Source organism: Hibiscus syriacus, unplaced genomic scaffold, assembly GCF_006381635.1.
Source record: "Hibiscus syriacus cultivar Baekdansim isolate YM2019G1 unplaced genomic scaffold, ASM638163v2 tig00012523_pilon, whole genome shotgun sequence".
Lineage (NCBI taxonomy): Eukaryota > Viridiplantae > Streptophyta > Magnoliopsida > Malvales > Malvaceae > Hibiscus > Hibiscus syriacus.
In genome coordinates, this window is record NW_024062285.1 from 355,653 (window position 1) to 366,268 (window position 10,616).

The window sequence follows — 10,616 nt, forward strand, 5'->3', positions numbered from 1 at the left end:
ATAAACTAAAATTTTTAACGGTGACTATTGAAATGAAACAAAAATTAAATTTTATACATGATTTCCCCTATAATTTTTAGGTCAAATTTTTATCATCAGTCCATGTACTATGTATATTTTACGGATTTGGTTTTTATATTTTAATTTAATCATTTTAGTCCTTATATTTCCTAAATGTGAAATTTCAGTTCCGATTTAAGCTTTATATGCATAATATAACTAAATTATAAGGACTAAAAATGATAAAAACTGGAGAGAGAAAAATTAGCTCCAACAGTTGCACATAATATTTGATTCAACAAATTTAACATATATTTTTTTGAGTTAAGATCAAAATTCTAAAATTTGAAAATTCAAGAATTGAAAGGAAATAGAAAATAAAGTAGCTAGTAAATATATAGTTGATATATATATATAATTACACATTACTGTTCAAACATGTTTAGAGAATTGAATTTTTTGTAATTACTTGTGATTTGTAATTACTAAGATAATAATTTTGTTTTGGGTAAACTATGCATTTATTATCTAGCTAGACTATTAGTTTTGATCCGTTTTAATACATAAACTTTATTTTTTTTTCAAAATCATACCAACGTTTAGTTTTTGTTTCATTTTAGTACCCCCACGGTTAAAAATTTAATGTGTTTAGTACATAAACTATTAATTTTGGTCTGTTTTAGTACCTTAACTTTTAATTATTATTTTTTCAAAATTTAACATCAGAAATAAAACTAAACTTTAGGTATAGTTTTGAAAAAAAATCAAAGTTTAGGTACTAAACGGACAAAACATGTATGAAGACTGATAAAAAGAGAAATACATGTACTAAAACAACGCATGAAGACTGATAAAAAGAGAAATACATGTAAGTCCATTCAGATTCAGTACTTACTTATTCAGTCCATTTTTAACTGCAGTGACATTCCATAAAAGTCCAGGAAAGCAAGTCAATGTAGATATTAGATAGTACACAACAACACAACCTACACGAAACAGTGTCGTGAGCTGCAATTCGATGCAAGTCTTTAAAATCGATATACGAAACGGAATATAAGATATGGGGGGAAATATCAGAGACTGCATGCAACAAACAGTTGTTGCAATTGCTAATTGCATGCAGCATAGAGCGTGACGTCAAGTTGAAGCTTCCCCTTCCAAGCGAACCCTCTTCGGACCTTTCTCTTCACCTTGACCGCCGGTGTTCATCATTCTGTTTTCCTTGGCTTCCACGGAACACCTTTTGTATCCGGTTCGTCCAGCCTTGAGTTTTGAATGTCCTAGTCCAGTCGTCAGCAGGCCCTCTTCTGCAGTGTGCTTCTCATCTCTTGATAATGCAGTTTTTTTCGACTTCTTGATGGTCTCTGCAAAAGTAATGAGAAATTAAGGACTGAATTGCTTTGTTCTTTCGATCAAGATTGAAATTGGTATATCTTCTTTCGTTTTTCTTCTATGCATTCTCTCGCTCCAATACGTTGAAGTAAAGTCATTTTTTTATAAGTTCAAATAAAAGGGTAAAGTACAAAAATGGTCCCCCGGCTATAGGATGTTGCTTTATTAAGCCCTTCGACTATTAAAAGTTACAAAATGATCCTCTGACTATAGAATGTTGTTTTATTAAGTCCCTCGACTGTTCAAAGTTACAAAATAGTAATCCGACTATTTATTACTTTCCAAACTCGTCCCTTTTCCTTTAAAAATTGACGGTTGTTTAATATGAACGTTAACATGATGATTGAGATATGATAGTCGTTTAAGATTCTGAAATCATATTTTATCATATCATAGTCAACATGTTGACGTTCAGCTCATAATATTATCTATTTTTTTAATGGAAAATGAGGAGTTTGGAACATAGTGAATAGTCAGGTGACCATTTTGTAACTTTTAATAGTCGATGATCTCAACAAAACAACACTCTATAATCGAATGATTATTTTGTAACTTTTAATATTCTAAAGACTTAATAAATCAGTGACTGGTCGGGGACAATTTATATACTAGTAAGAAGATTCAATTCGTTGAAAAATATATTAATGATATTAGTTTTAAAATTTTAAAGAAATTATTCATTAATTTATTAACGGATTTTTAATACGATTTACTAATAGTATAAAAATTTAGGGTAAACTACGCCTTTAGTACATAAACTATTAATTTTAATCTGTTTTAGTACCTAAACTCTCAATTTTTTCAAACCATACTTAGCGTTTGATTTTTATTTCATTTTAGTACCCCCATCATTAAAAACTTAACACAATTAGTACCTAAAGTATCATTTTTGGTCCATTTTAGTACCTAAACTTTCAAAAAATTTAAAAATTAACGTTAATTTTTGAACATGTGTACTAAAATGAAATAAAAACTAAACTTTAGATATGATTTTGAAAAAATAAAAATTTTAGTACTAACAGATCAAAATTGATAGTTTAAGTACTAAACACGTAATTTACCCAATACTTTATATAACATTGATATGTTAAATACAAAATTTTTCAGAAATGTGTGAATAATTATAATTATACTCAGCTCAAAGAATCTCAGGCTCATAAATATAATTAAAAAAATATGAAAATCATCATGTGTTAGGTATGACTCATAAATATACCGGTAAAGAGGATAGGAGATGGAGCGGAGTAAGAGAACATCAATTGTCCTTAAAAAGAAAGTCTTGTAGTGGGGGTTACGATTATGTGGGTTTATTTTGTAATTATGTACCAGAGTTTATATATTATAAATAGAGATATAACCTAAACCCATGAGACATTAAATAAAACTTATAGCGCCACCTAGACACCGAAAACGTAAACACATTGCTGAACCTCGTTAAAGTTCTTGTGTTCTTTGCTTTTCTTTACCCCATTCTTCAACATCATGACTATTACTCTTGTAATTTTTGGAGTTTGTAAAAATGTTCAATAATATATATATATATATATATATATATATATATATATATATATATATATATATATATATATATATATATATCATTATTTTATTGAACAAATAGTTGACGCCGGACAGAATAGTGATTATCCTGTAGGCTAGTTCCGACAGACGATTCACAAGAGAAAATTCGCCCAGAAACCAGAGAAAAAAAGTCTCTAGGGTTTAATAAAATATTATAAAATCAAACAATCCCAAAAAGCAGTCCACAAGCCGGACTGTTATAGCAAAAAAATCGTCTTTATTCGAATTTTGCTAAAAATAGCAAAATCCCGAAAATCACTCTAAATTGAAATTCGAAATAAAATAACTAAATCTAGTGATTCGGAGGGGAAAACGGCAGAATTTGAGGTTGAAAAAAAGGCCACATGGAGCGTAGCTCAATGTGGAGAGCGTGCGCGTCGAAAAGAGCTTTCCGGATTGGGGTCTTATGCGCGATTCTGACACCTGTAGCCAAAGTTATGGCCAAAAGACTGAAACATACTCAAAACGACCCCAATGAGGAACATGTCACAATCAATTCCCGCCTTTGCGCTGATCTGCCAACTCATGGTATCTCAGCGCCATCAACGTGCAATCTGACAGCTCAGCATCATCTGTCTCGGATCCCCCTGCATCAATAGTATTATATATATATATAAACACTTTTTTTAATTAAAGACAATGAATCTGATACCTATTGTGACCACTTCCACTTCGATATTCATATATGCTATGCCCACCATTTGAGGTTCCCAATCTAAATAATTCTTATAACATAATATATTTATGTGCAAGGTATACATATGTTACTCTGATTATAGGATACTATTTTATTAAATCTCTTAACTATTAAAAGTTATAAAATAATTTTCTAATTATAGATTGTTGTTTTGTTGAGTTTCTAGACTATTAAAAGTTACAAAATGGTCATCCAATTATTTATTATGTTCTAAACTCGCATTTTTCGTTAAAAATTGACTATCGTCTGAGCTGAACGATAGCATGATGATTGGGATGTGATAGTCGTTTGAGATTTTGGGATCATATTTTATCATATCACAGCCAACAAGTTAACATTCAGCTCAGACTGTCGTTAATCTTTTAAAATTTAGAATATAATGAATAGTCAATTGATCATTTTGTAACTTTTAATAGTTGAGGGACTTAACAAAGCATTACTCTATAATCAAAGGATCATCCTGTAACTTTTAATAATCAAGGGACTCACTGAAGCATCATCGTATAGTCGAGGACCATAAGTATACTTTACCCTATATTTATAGGTAAGAAATGATAGAAATGATATATTTGAATAATGAAACACATTGGTCTCTACATTAAATCCTTTGTGTGGCAATCCATGGCATCCCCATGCCTACCATTGTTAACCGAAAGAATCCCCCATCACTGCAGTTTGAACTGAAACGAAGTATAGATAATAAAGAAAAGGGAAATGGATGAAGATGAATGAAGTCCATTTTGCATTAACTTTTTTCTTACCACATTTGCTTATTACGACCGACATGTTATGTTCCTCTTGCAACTGTGATTCAGATAGTTTACAAAAAAGAAACCAAGTACCAAAGCTACATATATATGCATTGACAATGGAGTTTCATATATTGACTTTACAAGGAGGAGCTCCGAGAAAAGGCACGGGTCCGGCGACACCCTTTTTCAAACCAACCAAACATCGCATCTCACGTAAAATCCGTACTTCAGTGTCCTGATCGCACCGGCTTTCCATCTTAATTTCCCCGACAGCACCACCTTCAACGCCACCAAACCGTACGTCTCGTCTATCATCAGTCCGTTCACCACCTCCGCCGACGCCGGGACCATCCCGCTACCGATTACAGGCGACAGAGCCACCGTGCTCTTTGTCTCGTGGTACAGCGGAGGCAAGTCCATGGTGGGAGTGATCTGTTGGTTTCTATACGAGACGTAAGCTTGCAGCTTGTTGTAAGAGATGGAGACTCTCTTGTTCGGGTTCCTCGTGACGATAGTGAACTGCATGGAAGTGGAAATGAAGGGTTGCGAGGTGGCGTTGAGTTCTTAGATGGCGGCACCAACGACGATGAAACGAGGCTTGTGGGGACGGTAGTTGAGACACACGGTGAGGACGGCGGCTCCTGCTAAGAGGAGAAGATGAAAATGCAAAAGCAACAGGAGCGGCGGGCTGCGCCTTCTTGGTCGGGGGCTGGAGGTTGGGTTTAGTTGGCTTTCCTTCGCCCATATGGGGTGGTGGTTGCTGAGGCGGAGGATCTTGCGGTGGTTGGCTTTGGTCTGTCATGGGAAAACGAATACAAACGGGGACCTATTTGTAGTGTAAAATGGATAGGGATGATGGTTCCTGGGTGGTGATGGTGGGGGCGGAGAGTGACGGTGTTGTAAGTATATTAAAAAGAAAAAACAAAGGAGAAGGAGAAGAATACGAGAAGAAATGGATTCTATCGGTGTGCTAAAGTGTGAAAAAAGGAGAGATGGTTCTATCGGTGTGCTAAAGTGTGTTTTTTATTTAGAACAACGTGGATTCTCTTTTTTAATCAGTTAAAAATCATTTTTTATCCAACATGTTTTTTTTATTAATTTAAAATAAGTAAAATACGGTATTTGTTTAAAATCATTCTTAATTTTTTGATATTAAACGCTTACACCTTTAATAGTTTGATGTTCAAACTTTTTTATATTAAAGTCGCTCGGTTCGTACACACGTTTAATCTTCAAAATTATGCTAAATGGGCGATACTTACTAGTGTGTTAGGGCAGCACCAACAGATAAAGATGTTTTATTTACCCAAACCCAAATCCGTGGCTGGCTTTTCTTTCTACATGCATGCATGGCATTTGGCCCCGCATCGGCCACAAAGCTCCATGCCATCTGTTTCTTCCACCACGTGAAAATTCCGGCATTTCGCCTTCCCTTTCCCACCGCTTTCAGTTACATACAACTTCACTTTCTGCCTTCAAAATGGCAGAATTACAAGACTACCTAAGCAATCTACCAGGTAAAAATAACCAGAAAACACTCGAAGACAATCTTTTTAACCTACCTAACTACGTGTAGTAAGTTGTTCAGTGAGGATTAACAACCATACATATAGGGCAAAAGAACCAAGACTACCTCACTAAATAATTACAACATTACCTCTATAAGTTGGATGCAGAAAATTACTGTCATCAACCAATAGCACATACTAATGGAGCTTGCAAAATATTTTCGGTTAACATATGTTGCTACTTTTCTTCCAAAAGACCCTACTCGAATATGCTTGCAAACAGAAAAAAGGTTTCATGATTTCAGCAAGACGGAAGACCGTCATATATTAGGCGCATCGGTATCATTTACGGGGGTGTCATTTCGTACTTGACGGACAAACTGTCCTCTCACTCGGGGACGCTGCTCTGCTAGTCTTTTTCGGCTCTGATATCGAACCTGTGCAAAGAAGTTAACCGTAAAAGAAATGGACATGCTGCTACAAAATGGTCTGTTGCCGATTTTCTTTTCTCACCACAGGGCAAATTAGGATGCTATCTCATTCATAGAGGTTTACAAGGTAAGTCTGAATCTAAATTGTTTGGATTTTCATGCAAATTAAACATTGGGGTCTAAACTTGGTAAAAAGATACTTGTACCTACAGCAGGGCCTCTACAAAAGAAAGGACCTATTGGAATAATAGCACCTTAACAACATAAATGATGGATTAGAGGGAACAAATTTGATAAAATTCGGAAGAGCAGCTGTGGCGCCAAGCCGCATATAGGTGGAAGAAAGTACATGGATTTCTGCATGCAACAATGAGTCTCACATGCAAAGCTTTTGGCCACCTCAACCAAATACAATTATAGCAGTAGTAATAATATACCTTTTTCTCAAAGCATCGATCTTTTCGCTTGAGTCGGAACTTTGTCAAAGCAGCTTCCCTTTGGCTAGACCGCTGAGTATCCATCCCTTTCGGTCCATCGGGGATGAAGAAATTGCCATCACTGAAAAAATCAGTATTTGTGCCCCTATCAATTGCTGCAGCACCTGTAGTACTAGCACCTGCGTCACTCCTACTCAAAATATCTCCACGTGCGCTGCCTTTTTCATGATTATCAACTCCATCACAAAAACCGCTGCAAGCACTGTGATTAGCAATAGGAGAAATGCATCTCAGTAGCCCCGCGGGCTCCTGCTTAGTTGGTTCTTTGACAGTCTGGTCAATAGAGCAGCCGGTTGCTTCATCAGACCGGTGGTAACCTTGTTCTGGGTCATGAACATCAGGAAAATGAATCAGCTCAAGTTGGGTGGTCGGAACTACTAGCTCTGACTGACTAGTGACTGAATTAGTCAGATTATCCTTACTATTACTCATTGGAACAATATGAGCTTGAGAAGTATCATTGTTACTATCCAGATCTGATTTGGATTTACTGTCATCTTCTTTCAATGCATCTTGGTTGCCAGCTGGTCTAGATAAAACGGGCTGTGAAAATTTCCTATTGTTATACCTGCAAAAATAAATTAGCAATCATCAGAAAACTGCATGCTACATAAAATTTCAAGAAATAGTGATCAGATACACAACCACTTGTGTTATTGGGAATTACGGTGAGTATTGAATAACCTATGTCACTGTAGCCACCTCTAGATTGCCTCCACTGTCCAAGGATACACCTATGTCTCTAGTTCTCCACAAATGTTCTATTATATAATTGTTCAAGAAACGTAGATTTTTAAGAACAGCCAAATAAGTCCTTTGATAGGGTCAAAATGGAGAAGTGAAAAAAATGAAAATCCTGATAGCAACTCGTTTGGTTTCTCCACAATAGATATCAAGTAAACAAAGAAGGTTTATTTTTCTTCTTTTTGCTAAAACATTTATACATCTTAAGGTCAGTAATAACAGAAAGGAAACAGAATATTTACCATGAAAAAGCTGATGCATTAGAGTGGTTTAGCATGGGCCTTTCACTGGTACCTTGGTTCTTAAAGCTGCTTGAACCAGACCTTCTCAAAGAAAGCTCTAACTCAGGAGAAAATTCATACTTGTCGGTACCATCTCTTGAACTAGAACATGCAAAGGTGCCCTTTGGTCGATTATTAAACGAACCAATTAAATCAATTGCCCCAGTGATAGGTTTAACCAGCTCATCATTGCAGCCAACCCTGATCGTAGAATTTGAGTTTCCTCTATTAATTTGTAGTCCAACACCACCATCATGAGACGTCCCTTTAATGAAAGCAGGGTTTTCTTCCAATTTGGATACATCTGATTCACAAGCTTCAAAGCAACAGGCAACCTCCTTTACCTTCACCAATCTATTTGAATTTTCTAAAATACAGGGCTTGTCAGATATGCCTGGTCATAAATAGGGACAGAAATTTCTTTCTTTTAGCTGAAATCATAAAAGGGAACTAAATTTTTTGTAAAACAGCACAACATACCTTCAACTTGACCCCCATTTCGAAGTGATTCTTGACCCATTTTAACAACATTTCCATGCCGCTCCCTGTCTTCTTCGCTAAGATTGGCACTGGTACACTTTCCATCTGAAAGACCCTGCATATTTTGCATGTATGTACTCTCAGATTTTCTGCACAAGTGGTGGCACAACATGCAGTCTCTATCCTGAGCAGAAATATCGAAAGCTGTTATCAAAACCTTCACCGAAAGATAAGAAAATGCTCACTTTGGTATCACTTTCTTCTTTATTTTTCTGTGTAGACGATCCATAATCACTGAATTGGCCGCTCTCACTCTCGGCATTGGGTTCGACATTATTTTCTGTAACAGGTAGCTTAAGAGGGACACCACCACCGGCTAGCTGAAAGAAAGTAAAGCAAATACCAAGTTAAATGCTTGATTTCAGCCAAGTAAAACAGAGCGAACGTCGAGCATAGCACTGCATACCATGTGTCTTCTCCAAACATGCTGCCAGAGGTTTCTCAATTCATTCCTCCGAACAGGTTTGATCAGAAAGTCAGCTGCACCTTTTAACATGCTCTTCAAAACCGTGGTAATTGAATCTTGAGAGGACATCACTGTTTAATCATCCAAAAAAGGGAAACTAAAATCTTAACATATTAGCTTCACATCTGAAAGCAACAACAAGCTGTTAAGTTGAGATCGCATACTTATAACAGGAATGTTTTTGCAGATATCATGCTCCATGATCAATGTAAGAAGCGCGAATCCGGATATCGAAGGCAACTCGACTTCAGTCAATATTAGATCAATATTGTGCTGTCGATCCTTTAAAGTCTCCCATGCCATTAAACCATCAGGAACAGCCGCGACTACTGTATAAAAACAAGGGAAATCAAACTAATACTTATAATCGATAGATTAGAGAAACTAAACGACATGGGAAAGGAGAAATTGAAACCTCTGTAACTGCATTTTCGAAGAAGAGCGGCGATGAGCTGACGAGTGGAATCATCAGCTTCAACTAAAAGAACTCTGAGAACCATCCGAGGTAAGAACTTTTCCCACTGAACAACCTCTGATGATCCATTTTTCCCCCGTTCTTCTTCTTCTTCTTATCATTCTTACTCTCCTCCGCCGCTCCGACCTCCACGCTTACTTCCATCGCGGCTTCACCCATTCTCAAACGCCCTGCTCGTCAACACATCATAACAGAGAACCCCAAATTCTCAGTTAAAAAGAGTAAAATAAAGAGCAGTCAGCTGAAGGGGTAAAAGAAAGGAAATGTTTGGCGTCGCAGTGAAATTATGGAATTAACCTCGTCGTCATAAAAGCATGAAGAATTCTTAAATGTTTTCTTTGAAATCCAACTTTCGTTTATGACCGCGAAAACCGCGTAAAATATCTTATTCCCTCTTTCTTGAATGACGAAACAAAGAAGCAAGCCGAGACTTTGTGGTTTCTTATTATAAGAAAAAAAAATAAGAAAGCTGGGATTGGAGGAGGGAAGGGAAGAGTCGGACAGACCGAAAGGTGGGCCGCCATTGGCTGGTGGTTACCGATGATGACGTGGCGGAACACGGGCCATTGTTAATGATTTTCTTTCCTTTTTTTTCGCGGGTGAGGGTGGTGATTGTAGGTGGGGGCCGCCGGGAGAGGGAAAGGGACACGTGTTTGGCGGACGTGGGATGTTCGAGCCTACTGCCACGTTGGCATCCTCTGAACATGCTTGGAGAACTATGGTTGACCATGCGACACGTGGATGTTATGAGAATCTGCAGTTTATGTTGGTTTTTTAGATTTACTTACTTATTTTAGGTGAAAATGCATAAAAAGTCCCTGTATTTTCAAAAAAGAACCAATATGACCCTCATATTATTTTTTTTCTCAATGTGACTCTCCAACTCAAAAAAAAAAAACTTAATGTGACCCTTTGACCAATATTTTTTGTCATTTGAATGTAAATTGCCACGTTAGTATTGTAACGATCAATGATTAAAACGTTGGTCAAACAGTCACATTGGACTTATTTTCGGAGTTGGAGGGACACATTGAAAGAAAAAATAATATGAGGATCATATTGATTTTTTAAAAGGTATAGGAATTCCATACGCCTTTTTGTCTTTATTTTGTTAGATAAAATAAAGATTTAATTAGAAATAGAATGAGAATAGTATTTTAATAAGGTTTAATACCAAAATAATGACTGAAATTATACCGTTTTTCTTAAATAAGTGCTTAAACTATTTTTTGACTCATCCTGATACCTAACG

The 10,616-nt window shown here is 36.3% G+C and overlaps 2 pseudogenes; both read right to left on the minus strand.

Annotated features, from left to right (window-relative positions):
- Positions 1-4,533: 4,533 nt before the first annotated feature.
- Positions 4,534-5,220, minus strand: LOC120205521 (annotated as a pseudogene).
- Positions 5,221-5,787: 567 nt separating this feature from the next.
- LOC120205575 lies at positions 5,788-9,762 on the minus strand (annotated as a pseudogene).
- Between the last annotated feature and the right edge of the window lie 854 nt (positions 9,763-10,616).